Source organism: Monodon monoceros, unplaced genomic scaffold (genome assembly GCF_005190385.1).
Source record: "Monodon monoceros isolate NGI ecotype Baffin Bay Population unplaced genomic scaffold, NGI_Narwhal_1 Super_Scaffold_18, whole genome shotgun sequence".
Lineage (NCBI taxonomy): Eukaryota > Metazoa > Chordata > Mammalia > Artiodactyla > Monodontidae > Monodon > Monodon monoceros.
In genome coordinates, this window is record NW_021703774.1 from 42,518,790 (window position 1) to 42,535,203 (window position 16,414).

General features: G+C 37.4%; 1 protein-coding gene across 1 annotated transcript in view; it reads right to left on the bottom strand.

Annotated features, from left to right (window-relative positions):
- Positions 1 to 16,414, bottom strand: part of ODR4 (odr-4 GPCR localization factor homolog) — a 117,019-nt gene that overhangs the window by 6,771 nt on the left and 93,834 nt on the right. The window lies entirely within an intron of this gene.

Here is a 16,414-nt window from a genome sequence, read left to right on the forward strand (position 1 = left end):
TGTAAAAAAAAAAAAAGAACAGAAAGAAATGAAGACGACCTAAGGGACCTCTGGGACAAAATTAAACACAACAACATTTGCATTATAGGGGTACCAGAAGGAGAAGAGAGAGAGAAAGGACCAGAGAAAATATTTGAAGAGATTATAGTTGAAAACTTCCCTAACATGGGAAAAGAAATAGCCACCCAAGTCCAGGAAGCAGAGAGAGTCCCATACAGGATAAACCCAAGGAGATACACGACGAGACACATAGTAATCAAATTGGCAAAAATTAAAGACAAAGAAAAGTTATTGAAAGCAGCAAAGGAAAAACGACAAATAACATACAAGGGAACTCCCATAAGGTTAACAGCTGATTTCTCAGAAGAAATTCTACAAGCCAGAAGGGAGTGGCATGATATACTTAAATGGATGAAAGGGAAAAAACCACAACCAAGATTACTCTACCCAGCAAGGATCTCATTCAGATTCGATGGGGAAATCAAAAACTTTACAGACAAACAAAAGCTAAGACAATTCAGCACCACCAAACCAGCTCTACAGCAAATGCTAAAGGAACTTCTCAAAGTGGGAAACACAAGAGAAGAAGAGGACCTACAAAAACAAACCCAAAACAATTAAGAAAATGGTCATAGGAACATACATATCGATAATTACCTTAAACGTGAATGGATTAAATGCTCCAAGCACAAGACACAGGCTTGCTGAATGGATACAAAAACAAGACCCATATATATGCTGTCTACAAGAGACCCACTTCAGACCTAGGGACACATACAGGCTGAAAGTGAGGGGATGGAAAAAGATATTCCATGCAAATGGAAATCAGAAGAAAGCAGGAGTAGCAATACTCATATCAGATAAAACAGACTTTAAAATAAGGAATGTTACAAGAGACAAGGAAGGACATTATATAATGGTCAAGGGATCAATCCAAGAAGAAGGTATAACAATTACAAATATATATGCACCCAACATAGGAGCACCTCAATACATAAGGCAACTGCTAACAGCTATAAAATAGGAAATCGACAGTAACACAATAATAGTGTGTGTCCACTTACATCAATGGACAGATTATCCAAAATGAAAAGAAATAAAGAAACAGAAGCTTTAAATGACACAATAGACCAGATAGATTTAATTGATATTTATAGGACATTCCATCCAAAAACAGCAGATTACACTTTCTTCTCAAGTGCGCACGGATAATTCTCCAGGATAGATCACATCTTGGGTCACAAAACAAGCCTCAGTAAATTTAAGAAAATTGAAATCATACCAGCATCTTTTCTGACCACAACACTATGAGACTAGAAATCAATTACAGGGAAAAAAATGTAAAAAACACAAACACATGGAGGCTAAACAATACGTTACTAAATAACCAAGAGATCACTGAAGAAATGAAAGAGGAAATCAAAAAATACCTACAGACAAATGACAATGAAAACACGACGATCCAAAACCTATGGGATGCAGCAAAAGCAGTTCTAAGAGGGAAGTTTATAGCTATACAAGCCTACCTCAAGAAACAAGAAACATCTCAAATAAATAATCTAACCTTACACCTAAAGGAACTAGAGAAAGAAGAACAAACAAAACCCAAAGTTAGCAGAAGGAAAGAAATCATAAAGATCAGAACAGAAATAAAGGAAATAGAAACAAAGAAACAATAGTAAAGATTAATAAAACTAAAAGCTGGTTCTTTGAGAAGATAAACAAAATTGAAAAACCATTAGCCAGACTCATCAAGTAAAAGAGGGAGAAGACTCAAATCAATAAAATTAGAAATGAAAAAGGAGAAGTTACAACAGACACCACAGAAATACAAAGCATCGTAAGAGACTACTACAAGCAACACTATGCCAATAAAAGGGACAACCTGGAAGAAAAGGACAACTTCTTAGAAAGGTATAACCTTCCAAGACTGAACCAGTAACAAATAGAAAATATGAACAGACCAATCATAAGTAATGAAATTGAAACTGTGATTAAAAATCTTCCAAGAAACAGAAGTCCAGGACCAGATGGCTTCACAGGTGAATTCTATCAAACATTTAGAGAAGAGCTAACACCCATCCTTCTCAAACTCTTCCAAAAAATTGCAGAGGAAGGAACACTCCCAAACTCATTCTATGAGACCACCATCACCCTAATACCAAAACCAGAAAAAGATACTACAAAAAAAGAAAATTATAAACAAATATCACTGATGAATATAGATGCAAAAATCCTCAACAAAATACTAGCAAACAGAATCCAACAACACATTAAAAGTTTCATACACCATGATCAAGTGGGATTTATCCTAGGGATGCAAGGATTCTTCAATATATGCAAATCAATCAATATGATACACCATATTAACAAAATGAAGAAGAAAAACCATATGATCATCTCAATAGGTGCAGAAAAAAGTTTTGATAAAATTCAACACCAATTTATGATAAAAACTCTCCAGAAAGTGGGCATAGAGGGAACCTACTTCAACGTAATAAAGGCCATATATGACAAACCCACAGCAAACATCATTCTCAATGGTGAAAAACTGAAAGCATTTCCTCTAAGATCAGGAACTAGACAAGGATATCCACTCTTACCACTATTATTCAACATAGTTTTGGAAGTCCTAGCCATGGCAATCAGAGAAGAAAAAGAAATAAAAGGAATACAAATTGGAAAAGAAGAGGTAAAACTGTCACTGTTTGCAGATGACATGATACTATACATTGAGAATCCTAAAGATGCCACCAGGAAACTACTAGACCTAATCAATGAATTTGGTAAAGTTGCAGGATACAAAATTAATGCACAGAAATCTCTGGCATTCCTATACACTAATGATGAAAAATCTGAAAGAGAAATTAAGGAAACACTCCCATTTACCATTGCAACAAAAAGAATAAAATACCTAGGAATAAACCTACCTAGGGAGACAAAAACCTGTATGCAGAAAACTATAAGACACTGATGAAAGAAATTAAAGTTGATACCAACAGATGGAGAGTTATACCATGTTCTTGGATTGGAAGAATCAATATTGTGAAAATGACAATACTACCCAAAGCAATCTACAGATTCAATGCAGTCCCTATCAAATTACCAATGGTATTTTTTACAGACCTAGAACAAAAAATCTTAAAATTTGTATGGAGACACAGAAGACCCCGAATAGCCAAAGCAGTCTTGGGGGAAAGAAACGGAGCTGGAAGAATCAGACTCCCTGACTTCAGACATACTACAAAGTTACAGTAATCAAGACAATATGGTACTGGCACAAAACCAGAAACATAGATCAATGGAACAAGATAGAAAGCCCAGAGATAAACCCACGCACCTATGGTCAACTAATCTATGACAAAGGAGGCAAGGATATCCAATGGAGAAAAGACAGCGTCTTCAATAAGTGGTGCTGGGAAAACTGGACAGCTACATGTAAAAAAATGAAATTAGAACACTCCCAACACCATACACAAAAATAAACTCAAAATGGATTAGAGGCCTCAATGTAAGACTGGACACTATAAAACTCTTAGAGGAAAACATAGGAAGAACACTCTTTGACATAAATCACAGTAAGATCTTTTTTGATCCACCTCCTAGAGTAATGGAAATAAAAACAAAAATAAACAAATGGGACCTAATGAAACTTCAAAGCTTTTGCACAGCAAACGAATCCATACACAAGACGAAAAGACAACCCTCAGAATGGGAGAAAATATTTGCAAATGAATCAACAGACAAAGGATTAATCTCCAAAATACATAAACAGCTCATGCAGCTCAATATTAAAAAAACAAACAACCCAATCCAAAAGTGGGCAGAAGACCTATATAGACACTTCTGCAAAGAAGACACACAGATGGCCAAGAAGCACATGAAAAGCTGCTCAACATCACTAATTATTAGAGAAATGCACATCAAAACTACAATGAGTTATCACCTCACACCAGTTAGAATGGGCATCATCAGAAAATCTACAAACAACAAATGCTGGAGACGGTGTGGAGAAAAGGGTACCCTCTTGCACTGTTGGTGGGAATGTAAATTGATACAGCCACTATGGAGAACAGTATGGAGGTTCCTTAAAAATCTAAAAATAGAATTACCATATGATCCAGCAATCCCACTACTGGGCATATACCCAGAGAAAACCGTAATTCAAAAAGACACATTCACCCCAATGTTCATTGCAGCACTATTTACAATAGCCAGGTCATGGAAGCAACCTAAATGCCTATCAACAGACGAATGGATAAAGAAGATGTGGTACATATATACAATGGAATATTACTCAGTCATAAAAAGGAACGAAATTGGGTCATTAGTTGAGACGTGGATGAATCTAAAGACTGTCATACAGAGTGAAGTAAGCCAGAAAGAGAAAAACAAATATCGTATATTAACGCATATATATGGAACCTAGAAAAATGGTACAGATGAATCGGTTTGCAGGGCAGAAATTGAGACACAGATGTAGAGAACAAACGTATGGACACCAAGGGGGGAAAGCCGCAGCCAGGTTGGAGTGGTGGTGTGATGAATTGGGCGATTGGGATTGACACGTATACACAAATGCGTATAAAATTGATGACTAATAAGAACCTGCTGTATAAAAAAATAAATTAAATTTAATTTAAAAATTAAAAAAAAGAGAAATAAATGCTCTCCCTGTGAATGCAATATGTTAATAGAGACATGGGTATATGAAATTGAAAATTATATTTTAAAAAACTGGTAAATTTTTGAAATTTCTCCAGGGGTGTATATAATTTACCTATTTGATTATACATCCTGAAAAGGCTTGCCATTTTTCAATCTTTTTAATATTAATCTTAGAAACATGGAATTTAAAACATTAAACTTAAATCCTCTATTCATAATTATAAGTATGGAAACAGCCTATGTTGATTAAATAAAACAGCAGAAAAAAAGAAAATAAAACAGCAGAGACTCTGCCCTACAAACAAACCCAAGATAGATCTGAAATAATGTCCTCTTTACCCTTTGATAAACTGTCTATTGGCTTGCAAAGGCAGTGGCTAAATTCCCTCTTGGTAATAATTTCACATGATAGTCTAACTGAGTGTGGCGTTAAAAACCAGAAACAGAGCATCAAAATTCCACCTCAGATGATGTAGGGAGCCGCCTAGAAAATGTGAATCTGAGGCTAGCAAAAGGCCTCCAAATTGCCTCTCAAACTGGCCTGCACCCAAGCCTAGGATTCCTGCCACTAATACATTTTTTCCTACTTACATGATGTTTCTTGGAGTTTCTCTGGCAGTTGCATTTTGAAATATCACAACACAACATTATCTGGAGAAATAAGACACTATAAATCACAAATTCTTTAGAATAGATTAATCTATCAGAATACTTATTGTCAAAAGGGAAGCAGTAAATAATGAGGGAAGAGGTGAAGCTACAGGGAGTGTTGAATGGCCAGGAGGCTGGAGGAATGGTACATACAGCATACAGCACTGCTAGAATAACAGCCAGTGTGTGCTGTAGGAGTGGGAACAAGGCAAGATCAGCTAAGCAAAGAAGCCAAACATCAAAAAGGAAAGGGAGCAGAGGCTAAACACAAAACTCGTACAACTTGCTAATTCTCTGTGGGACTGGCCTTGTTGACCAAAACTAAAATATGGAAATTATGCAATAAGGAGGGAAATTTCATCAGAGTTTACAAATTAAATTAAGCAAAAAGGGTAGAATGACCTAATTTGTTTTAAAGAATTTTAAAATTGACCACTTTACTACAAATAAACTCTCACAGAGATACTGAAATGCTAACTCCTCTGCTCAGTATTGAACAGGTTGTTCCACCTCTTCTCAGCCAGGATTAGGAAAGGCCCTTATTGTGTTGCTAAAGATTCTATTCACTTTATATCTTGAAATGTTTCAAAAAAACTAAATAAATGTAAAAAAAAGGGGTGGGGGAGGAAACATAACTAAAATAATGTACTGCCAAATAAGGAAAAGAGGTTGCTGACTCTTTTAAAATCTAAATAGAATCCTCCCAAACTGTAAAAAATGAGCACTAGAAAGTTAGCCACGTTAAGTGATAATGTAATTAAGTTTGTTTTGTTTTGTTTCTATACATCTGACAAAGCAATCGTTAGTTGGTCCTTTTCTGGTGATGTCCTCTTCCAGGTTACACACTGATTTGCCTCATAATAGTTCTTTCCAAGGAAATACTGATACAGTGATACTCATCACCTAGTGAAACTTACGTTTCTCTCAGTGATTATGATAGCTCTTTAACATACAAAGACAATATTCTGAGATCCCTTCTGCCTAACTCCTTCTCTTCCATGACTCGGAAAGACCTCAAGAAACAGTAGGAATACAAACTTAAACAAGGGGAAAATAGCATCAGATTCCTTGAATGACTCTAGCATCTGAACCAGAGCAAAGACAGCTGGCAGCACTGCTCCTTCCAATAAAGGGCAGTGCAGTGTCCTAAGCTGGGTGCTCTTTTATCTCTGCCCTTTTCCCCAGTTAAAAGACAATACACTTTAGGTAAAGGATCAATTTTTTATTTAAAGTCCCTAAAGATGATATTCAAAATATTTTCTTTAAAAAAGGAAAGGCAGAACAGATTCTGGATACAAACAGGTATTTGGCTATCTTATTGTTTCCTATACATTTTGCTCAACCTCAGTTCCATATTTCATTCTTATTAGTTTTCAATTTTCATAAAACGTAAATACCATGATTTAAATGACACCTAATTTGAAAATAAAGCCAAAATATGTGTTGCTGAATATTACAGCCGAAATCTACTAGTAACTTAGTTAAGCTTAACATAGTCATGCAGCTACAGAAAGAAAAAAGAAAGAAAGAAAGAAAGAAAGAGAAAGAAAGAAGGAAGGAAGGAAGAGAAAGAAGGAAAGAGAAAGAAAGAGAAAAGGAAAGAGAAAATCAAACAAGAATCAACAACCTTGACACTATCAATATGATGAATTAACACACAGACTTTTTCCTAAGGTGTTGATCATATTTTAATAGCACATTTACCATATCAAAAGATATGTCAAGAATTTTGAAGGTGGAAAACAAGAATATATATAGTCTATTCATTTGAGATCATACAAGGAAGAATTTTAAATATCAGATGTAGAAATATTACTAGAAAAAGTAGAGACATGTAATAGGAATAAAAAAGCCCATCTGGAGCCAAGTTAATGTCAAAGCCCTGGTTCCAACTCTTATTGGTTCTGGGATCTTGAGCAAATTACTCAACCTCTCTCAGTCTGTTTCTTCACCTATTAAATGTAACAACTCTGCCTCCACTTGAGTTATTGTGAAGATCAAGGTGAAACCATGTCAGTGAAAGTGTTTTGTAAGTTATTAAAATTTATTCAATGTAATAATAAGGTAATATCTTTGTATGGTGACACATGGTAACTACACTTATCACGGTGATCATTTTGAAATGTATAGAAATATCAACTCACTATGTTGGTAACAGGAACCAACTAGTGTCATAGGTTAATTATACTTCAAAAACAAGTAAACAAACTCATAAAAAAAAGAGATCAGATTTGTGGTTACAGGTGGGGTGTGTGAAGTGGATTGGATGATCAAAAGATATAGACTTCCAGTTATAAGATAAGTACTAGGAATGTAATGTGCAACATGATTAATATAACTAACATTACTGAATGTTCTATATGAAAGTTGTTAAAAGAGTAAATCCTAAGTGTTCTCATCACAAGGAAAAAATATTTCCTTCTTTTTCCTTCATTTTTATTTATCTGAGATGATGGATGTTCACCAAACTTACTGTGATGATCACTTCATGATATATGTAGGTCAAATCATTATGCTGCACACCTTAAACTTATACAGTGCTGTCATGTCAACGATATCTCAAAACTGGAAGAAAAAAAGTGATTCAATGTTACCCAATTAAGCATTAGAATAATAACAATACTAATAATAAGCTAAATCCTAAAACAGGTTCATATTTCCTCCAAGAAAAGTTGTTTTCTTCACAAACTATGCCCTAAGATAGTAGAAATGTGACAAGAATGTAAAAGCTTGACAAATGCGTTAGGAACTAACTCTGAATTTAAAAAGGTGGCAGGCTAGACAATCTCTCATTGCCATAACTATACCTTTGTATCTCACACTTGAAAATGAATGTTATTTATAGATAATGCCGTTCAGTTAATTCTCACAAGAGGATTACCAGATTGCCAATCAAGCAAAGGTGCCAGCAGGTGGGGTTTATGTGAGCTAATAAAACAGGTTCTGTCAAAGCACTTGTGGAGTGTATTCCAGAATCATTGATCCTCCCACACCCTATTCTTAATGCAAAAAATTATATCTTCTGGCCAAGAACAAAAATTAAGGGCCGGGTATTAAATAGATGTATTCCACCTAAAATACACTGTAGGTTATACAGAGATTATGTGTGTTCCATACACCTAGATTTTAGAAACTGTACTAAGAATTCAAAAGGCCACCTGGTGTTTTCAAGGGTATCAAAAAATAAGTTATATTTCTCTGTCAACTATAAGAATCATATTCTACATCCAAACTTAGACTCTTTACTTAAGCTCCAGGCTCAAATTTCCATGTGTATTTAGGACAAATCTACTTGGACTACCAAATAGTCTATACTCACACTAGACTGGACTATTTCATACTCATTATGTCCAGAAATATACGTACCCAAACCTCCTTCATGAGGGTTTGGTCTCAGTGAATAGTATCACTATTGTTCTAGCCACCTAGTGAAAACGTTACATCATATTTGACACCTTCCTCAGCCCTACTCCCACCACAGCCATTAATAAATGAATGTCTCTGGCTGATATCTCCAAAATGTCTTTTGTATTTATCCAGTCCTATGTTCTATTCCTATTGTCACTACCCTTGTCTAAGTATTCATCGATTTCCACTAAATCATCTGGTCAATGTCTTAACTGTTCTCACTGACTGCCTCACCTTTCCAAATATATTTTCCATATTCCTAATGGAGGAGTCTTCTAAACAGTAAGATTAAAAGTTCTTAGTGAGGCGTTTAACAATCTAGGCTATATCTGTCTTTCAGACTTATTTCTAAATTGATGTCTCCACAAACTCCATTCTCCAATCATACCACACACCATAATAGTTACTATTCCATGGGTACTGTACTCTATAGTTCAGGGCAGTTACTCATGCTATTCCCTGCATCAAGAAAGCTCTTTTCTCCCTTCTCCAAAAAATAACATATTATTTATATTTCCAAACCCAGTTCAGGTACTATTTTCTCCACCTCCTCTCACTTGAGCTATACCCCAACACTCAGAATTTATCTCTATCTCCTACAACGTTATAAAGCCCTGTTTGTATTTCTTAAAACGTATTTCTTTCATACATGCATGTTCCTTTCTCATTAAATTATAAATCCAAATACTGTAAGCATATTATTATTATTTTTTAGTTTGTCTAGGCTTTTTTTTTTTTACATCTTTATTGGAGTATAATTGCTTTACAATGGTGTGTTAGTTTCTGCTTTATAACAAAGTGAATCAGTTATACATATACATATGTTCCCATATCTTTTCCCTCTTGCGTCTCCCTCCCTCCCACCCTCCCTATCCCACCCCTCTAGGCGGTCACAAAGCACCGAGCTGATCTCCCTGTGCTATGCAGCTGCTTCCCCACTAGCTATCTACCTGATGTTTGGTAGTCCATGCCTCTCTCTCGCTTCGTCACAGCTTACCCGTCCCCCTCCCCATATCCTGAAGTCCGTTCTCTTGTAGGTCTGTGTCTTTATTCCTGTCTTACCCCTAGGTTCTTCATGACATTTTTTTTTCTTAAATTCCATATATATGTGTTAGCATACGGTATTTGTCTTTCTCTTTCAGACTTACTTCACTCTGCATGACAGGCTCTAGGTCCATCCACCTCATTACAAATAGCTCAATTTCGTTTCTTTTTATGGCGGGGTAATATTCCATTGTATATATGTGCCACATCTTAATCCATTCATCCGATGATGGACACTGAGGTTGCTTCCATCTCCGGGCTATTGTAAATAGAGCTGCAATGAACATTTTGGTACATGACTCTTCTTGAATTATGGTTTTCTCAGGGTATATGCCCAGTAGTGGGATTGCTGGATCATATGGTAATTCTATTTGTAGTTTTTTAAGGAACCTCCATACTGTTCTCCATAGTGGCTGTACCAATTCACATTCCCACCAGCAGTGCAAAAGTGTTCCCTTTTCTCCACACCCTCTCCAGCATTTATTGTTTCTAGATTTTTTGATGATGGCCATTCTGACTGGTGTGAGATGACAACTTATTGTAGTTTTGATTTGCATTTCTCTAATGATTAATGAAGTTGAGCATTGTTTCATGTGTTTGTTGGCAGTCTGTATATCTTCTTTGGAGAAATGTCTATTTAGGTCTTCGGCCCATTTTTGGATTGGGTTCTTTGGTTTTTTGTTATCGAGCTGCATGAGCTGCTTATAAATTTTGGAGATTAATCCGTTGTCAGTTGCTTCACTTGCAAATATTTTCTCCCATTCTGAGGGTTGTCTTTTGATCTTGTTTATGGTTTCCTTTGCTGTGCAAAAGCTTTGAAGTTTCATTAGGTCCCATTTTTTAATTTTAGTTTTTATTTCCATTTCTCTAGGAGGTGGGTCATAAAGGATCTTGCTGTGATTTATGTCATAGAGTGTTCTGCCTATGTTTTCCTCTAAGAGTTTGATAGTTTCTGGCCATACATTTAGGTCTTTAATCCATTTTGAGCTTATTTTTGTGTATGGTGTTAGGGAGTGATCTAATCTCATACTTTTACATGTACCTGTCCAGTTTTCCCAGCACCACTTATTGAAGAGGCTGTCCTTTCTCAACTGTACATTCCTGCCTCCTTTATCAAAGATAAGGTGACCATATGTGTGTGGGTTTATCTCTGGGCTTTCTATCCTGTTCCATTGATCTATATTTCTGTTTTTGTGCCAGTACCATACTGTCTTGATTACTGTAGCTTTGTAGTATAGTCTGAAGTCAGGAAGCCTGATTCCTCCAGCTCCATTTTTCGTTCTCAAGATTGCTTTGGTTATTAGTGGTCTTCTGTGTTTCCATACAAATTGTGAAATTGTTTGTTCTATTTCTGTGAAAAGTGCCAGTGGTAATTTGATAGGGATTGCATTGAATCTGTAGATAGCTTTGGGTAGTACAGTCATATTCACAATGTTGATTCTTCCAATCCAAGAACATGGTATATCTCTCCATCTATTTGTATCATCTTTAATTTCTTTCATCAGTGTCTTATAATTTTCTGCATACAGGTCTTTTGTCTCCCTACGTAGGTTTATTCCTAGATATTTTATTCTTTTTGTTGCAATGGTAAATGGGAGTGTTTTCTTGATTCCACTTTCAGAATTTTCATCATTAGCGTATAGGAATGTCAGAGATTTCTGTGCATTAATTTTTTATCTTGCTACTTTACCAAATTCATTGATTAGCTCTAGTAGTTTTCTGGTAGCATGTTTAGGATTCTCTATGTATAGTATCATGTTGTCTGCAAACAGTGACAGCTTTACTTCTTCTTTTCCGATTTGGATTCCTTTTATTTCCTTTTCTTCTCTGATTGCTGTGGATAAAACTTCCAAAACTATGTTGAATAAGACTGGTGAGAGTGGGCAACCTTGTCTTGTTCCTGATCTTAGCGGAAATGCTTTCAGTTTTTCACCATTGAGGACGATGTTGGCTGTGGGTTTGTCATATATGGCCTTTATTATGTTGAGGAAAGTTCCCTCTATGCCTATTTTCTGCAGGGTTTTTATCATAAATGGCTGTTGAATTTTGTCAAAAGCTTTCTCTGCATCTATTGAGATGATCATATGGTTTTTCTTCTTCAATTTGTTAATATGGTGTATCACGTTGATTGATTTGTGTATATTGAAGAATCCTTGCATTCCTGGAATAAACCCCACTTGATCATGGTGTATGATCCGTTTAATGTGCTGTTGGATTCTGTTTGCTAGTATTTTGTTGAGGATTTTTGCATCTATGTTCATCAGTGATATTGGCCTGTAGTTTTCTTTCTTTGTGACATCCTTGTCTGGTTTTGGTATCAGGGTGATAGTGGCCTCGTAGAATGAGTTTGGGGGTGTTCCTCCCTCTGCTATATTTTGGAACAGTTTGAGAAGGATAGGTGTTAGCTCTTCTCTAAATGTTTGTTAGAATTCGCCTGTGAAGACATCTGGTCCTGGGCTTTTGTTTGTTAGATTTTTAATCAAGTTTCAATTTCAGTGCTTGTGATTGGTCTGTTCATATTTTCTATTTCTTCCTGATTCAGTCTTGGCAGGTTGTGCATTTCTAAGAATTTGTCCATTTCTTCCAGGTTGTCCATTTTATTGGCATAGAGTTGCTTGTAGTAATATCTCATGATCTTTTGTATTTCTGCAGTGTCAGTTGTTACTTCTCCTTTTTCATTTCTAATTCTATTGATTTGAGTCTTCTCCCTTTTTTTCTTGATGAGTCTGGCTAATGGTTTATCAATTTTGTTTATCTTCTCAAAGAACCAGCTTTTAGTTTTATTGATCTTTGCTATCGTTTCCTTCATTTCTTTTTCATTTATTTCTGATCTGATCTTTATGATTTCTTTCCTTCTACTAACCTTGGGGTTTTTTTGTTCTTCTTTCTGTAATTGCTTTAGGTGCAAGGTTAGGTTGTTTATTCGAGATGTTTACTGTTTCTTAATGTGGGATTGTATTGCTATAAACTTCTCTCTTAGAATTGCTTTTGCTGCATCCCATAGATTTTGGGTCGTCATGTCTCCATTGTCATTTGTTTCTAGGTATTATTTTATTTCCTCTTTGATTTCTTCAGTGATCACTTCGTTATTAAGTAGTGTATTGTTTAGCCTCCATGTGTTTGTATTTTTTACAGATCTTTTCCTGGAATTGATATCTAGTCTCATAACGTTGTGGTCGGAAAAGATACTTGATACAATTTCAGTTTTCTTAAATTTACCAAGGCTTGATTTGTGACTCAAGATATGATCTATCCTGGAGAATGTTCCATGAGCACTTGAGAAAAATGTGTATTCTGTTGTTTTTGGATGGAATGTCCTATAAATATCAATTAAGTCCATCTTGTTTAATGTATCATTTAAAGCTTGTGTTTCCTTATTTATTTTCATTTTGGATGATCTGTCCATTGGTGAAAGTGGGGTGTTAAAGTCCCCTACTATGAATGTGTTACTGTCGATTTGCCCTTTTAGAGCTGTTAGCAGTTGCCTTATGTATTGAGGTGCCCCTATGTTGGGTGCATAAATAATTACAATTGTTATATCTTCTTCTTGGATCGATCCCTTGATCATTATGTAGTGTCCTTCTGTGTCTAATAGTCTTTATTGTAAAGTCTATTTTGTCTGATATGAGAATTGCTACTCCAGCTTTCTTTTGGTTTCAATTTGCATGAAATATCTTTTTCCATCCCCTTACTTTCAGTCTGTATGTGTCTCTAGGTCTGAAGTGGGTCTCTTGTAGACAGCAAATATATTGGTCTTGTTTTTGTATCCATTTAGCCAATCTGTGTCTTTTGGTGGGAGCATTTAGTCCATTTACATTTAAGGTAATTATCGATATGTATGTTCCTATTCCCATTTTCTTAATGGTTTTGGGTTCGTTATTGTAGGTCTTTTCCTTCTCTTGTGTTTCTTGCCTAGAGAAGTTCCTTTAGCAGTTGTTGTAAAGCTGGTTTCATGGTGCTGAACTCTCAGCTTTTGCTTGTCTGTAAAGGTTTTAATTTCTCCATCAAATCTGAATGAGATCCTTGCTGGGTAGAGTAATCTTGGTTGAAGGTTTTTCTCCTTCATCACTTTAAATATGTCCTGCCAGTCCCTTCTGGCTTGCAGAGTTTCTGCTGAAAGTTCAGCTGTTAACCTTATGGGGATTCCCTTGTGTGTTATTTGTTGTTTTTCCCTTGCTGCTTTTAATATGTTTTCTTTGTATTTAATTTTTGACAGTTTGATTAATATGTGTCTTGGCATATTTCTCCTTGGATTTATCCTGTATGGGACTCTCTGTGCTTCCTGGACTTGATTAACTATTTCCTTTCCCATATTAGGGAAGTTTTCAACTATAATCTCTTCAAATATTTTTCTCAGTCCCTTTCTTTTTCTCTTCTTCTTCTGAAACCCCTATAATTCGAATGTTGGTGCGTTTAATGTTGTCCCAGAGGTCTCTGAGACTGTCCTCAGTTCCTTTCAATCTTTTTTCTTTATTCTGCTCCGCAGTACTTATTTCCACTATTTTATCTTCCAGGTCCCTTATCCATTCTTCTGCCTCAGTTATTCTGCTATTGACCCCATCTAGAGTATTTTTAATTTCATTTATTGTGTTGTTCATCGTTGTTTGTTTCATCTTTAGTTCTTCTAGGTCCTTGTTAAATGTTTCTTGCATTTTGTCTATTCTATTTCCAAGAGTTTGGATCATCTTTACGATCATTATTCTGAATTCTTTTTCAGGTAAACTGCCTATTTCCTCTTCATTTGTTAGGTCTGGTGGGTTTTTATCTTGCTCCTTCATCTGCTGTGTGTTTTTCTGTCTTCTCATTTTGCTTATCTCACTGTGTTTGGGGTCTCCTTTTTGCAGGCTGCAGGTTCGTAGTTCCCGTTGTTTTTGGTGTCTGTCCCCAGTGGCTAAGGTTGGTTCAGTGGGTTGTGTAGGCTTCCTGGTGGAGGGGACTAGTGCCTGTGTTGTGGTGGATGAGGCTGGATCTTGTCTTTCTGGTGGGCAAGTCTGGTGGGGTGTGTGTGGACTTTTTATGATTTTACGCAGCCTCTCTGATAATGGGTGGGGTTGTGTGCCTGTCTTGCTAGTTGTTTGGCATAGGATGTCCAGCACTATAGCTTGCTGCTTGTTGAGTGAAGCTGGGTGCTGGTGTTGAGATGGAGATCTCTGGGAGATTTTCGCCATTTGATATTATGTGGAGCTGGGAGGTCCCTTGTGGACCAGTGTCCTGAAGTTGGCTCTCCCACCTCAGAGGCATAGCACTGACTCCTGGCTGCAGCACCAAGAGCCTTTCATCCATACGGCTCAGAATAAAGGGGAGAAAAAGTAGAAAGAAAGAATTAGTAGAAGTAGAAAGAAATAAACAAACAAACAAAGAAACAAAGAAGGGAGGGAGGAAGGAAGGAAGGAAGGAGGGAAGAAAGGAAAAGAAGAAAGAAGATAAAGTAAAATAAAATAAAGTAAGATAAAATGTAATAAAGTTATTAAAATAAAAAAATAATTATTAAAAGAAAAAATTTTAAAAAACAGAAAAACAAAACAACAACAAAAAAAACGGAAGGATAGAATCCTAGGACAAATGGTGGAAGCAAAGTTATACAGACAAAATCTCACACAGAAGCATACACACTCACAAAAAGAGGAAAAGGGGAAAAAAATCATAAATCTTGCTCTCAAAGTCCACCTCCTCAATTTGGGATGATTCGTTGTCTATTCATGTATTCCACAGATGCAGGGTACATCAAGTTGATTGTGGAGATTTAATCCACTGCTTCTGAGGCTGCTGGGAGAGATTTCCCTTTCTCTTCTTTGTTCTCACAGCTCCCAGGGGCTCAGCTTTGGATTTGGCCCCGCCTCTGCATGTAGGTCGCCGGAGGGCGTCTGTTTTTCGTTCAGACAGGACAGGGTTAAAGAAGCCGCTGATTTGGGGACTCTGGCTCACTCAGGCCGGGAGCAGAGAGGGGCACAGAGTGTGGGGCGAGCCTGCGGTGGCAGAGGCCGGCATGACGTTGCACCAGCCTGAGGCCCGCCGTGCGTTCTCCTGGGGGAGTTGTCCCTGGATCCAGGGACCCTGGCAGTGGTGGGCTGCACAGGCTCCCCGGAAGCGGGGTATGGATAGTGACCTGTGCTCGCACACAGGCTTCTTAGTGGCGGCAGCAGCAGTCTTAGCATCTCATGCCCGTCTCTGGGGTCCGCGCTTTTAGCCGCAGCTCGTGCCCGTCTCTGGAGCTCCTTTAAGCAGCACTCTTAATCCCCTCTCCTCACGCACCATGAAACAAAGAGGGAAGAAAAAGTCTCTTGCCTCTTTGGCAGGTCCAGACTTTTCCCCGGACTCCCTCCCGGCTAGCTGTGGTGCGCTAACCCCTTCAGGCTGTGTTCACGCCGCCAACCACAGTCCTCTCCCTGCTTCCGACCAAGGCCAGAGACTCAACTCCAGGCCCCGCCCGCCCTGGCGGGTGAGCAGACAAGCCTCTCGGGCTGGTGAGTGCCGGTCGGCCCTGATCCTCTGTGCGGGAATCTCTCCGCTTTGTCCTCCGCACCCCTGTTGCTGTGCTCTCCTCCGCAGCCCCGAAGCTTTCCCCCTCCGCCACCCACCGTCTCCGCCCACGAAAGGGCTACCTAGTGTGTGGAAACCTTTCCTCCTTCACTGCTCCCTCCCA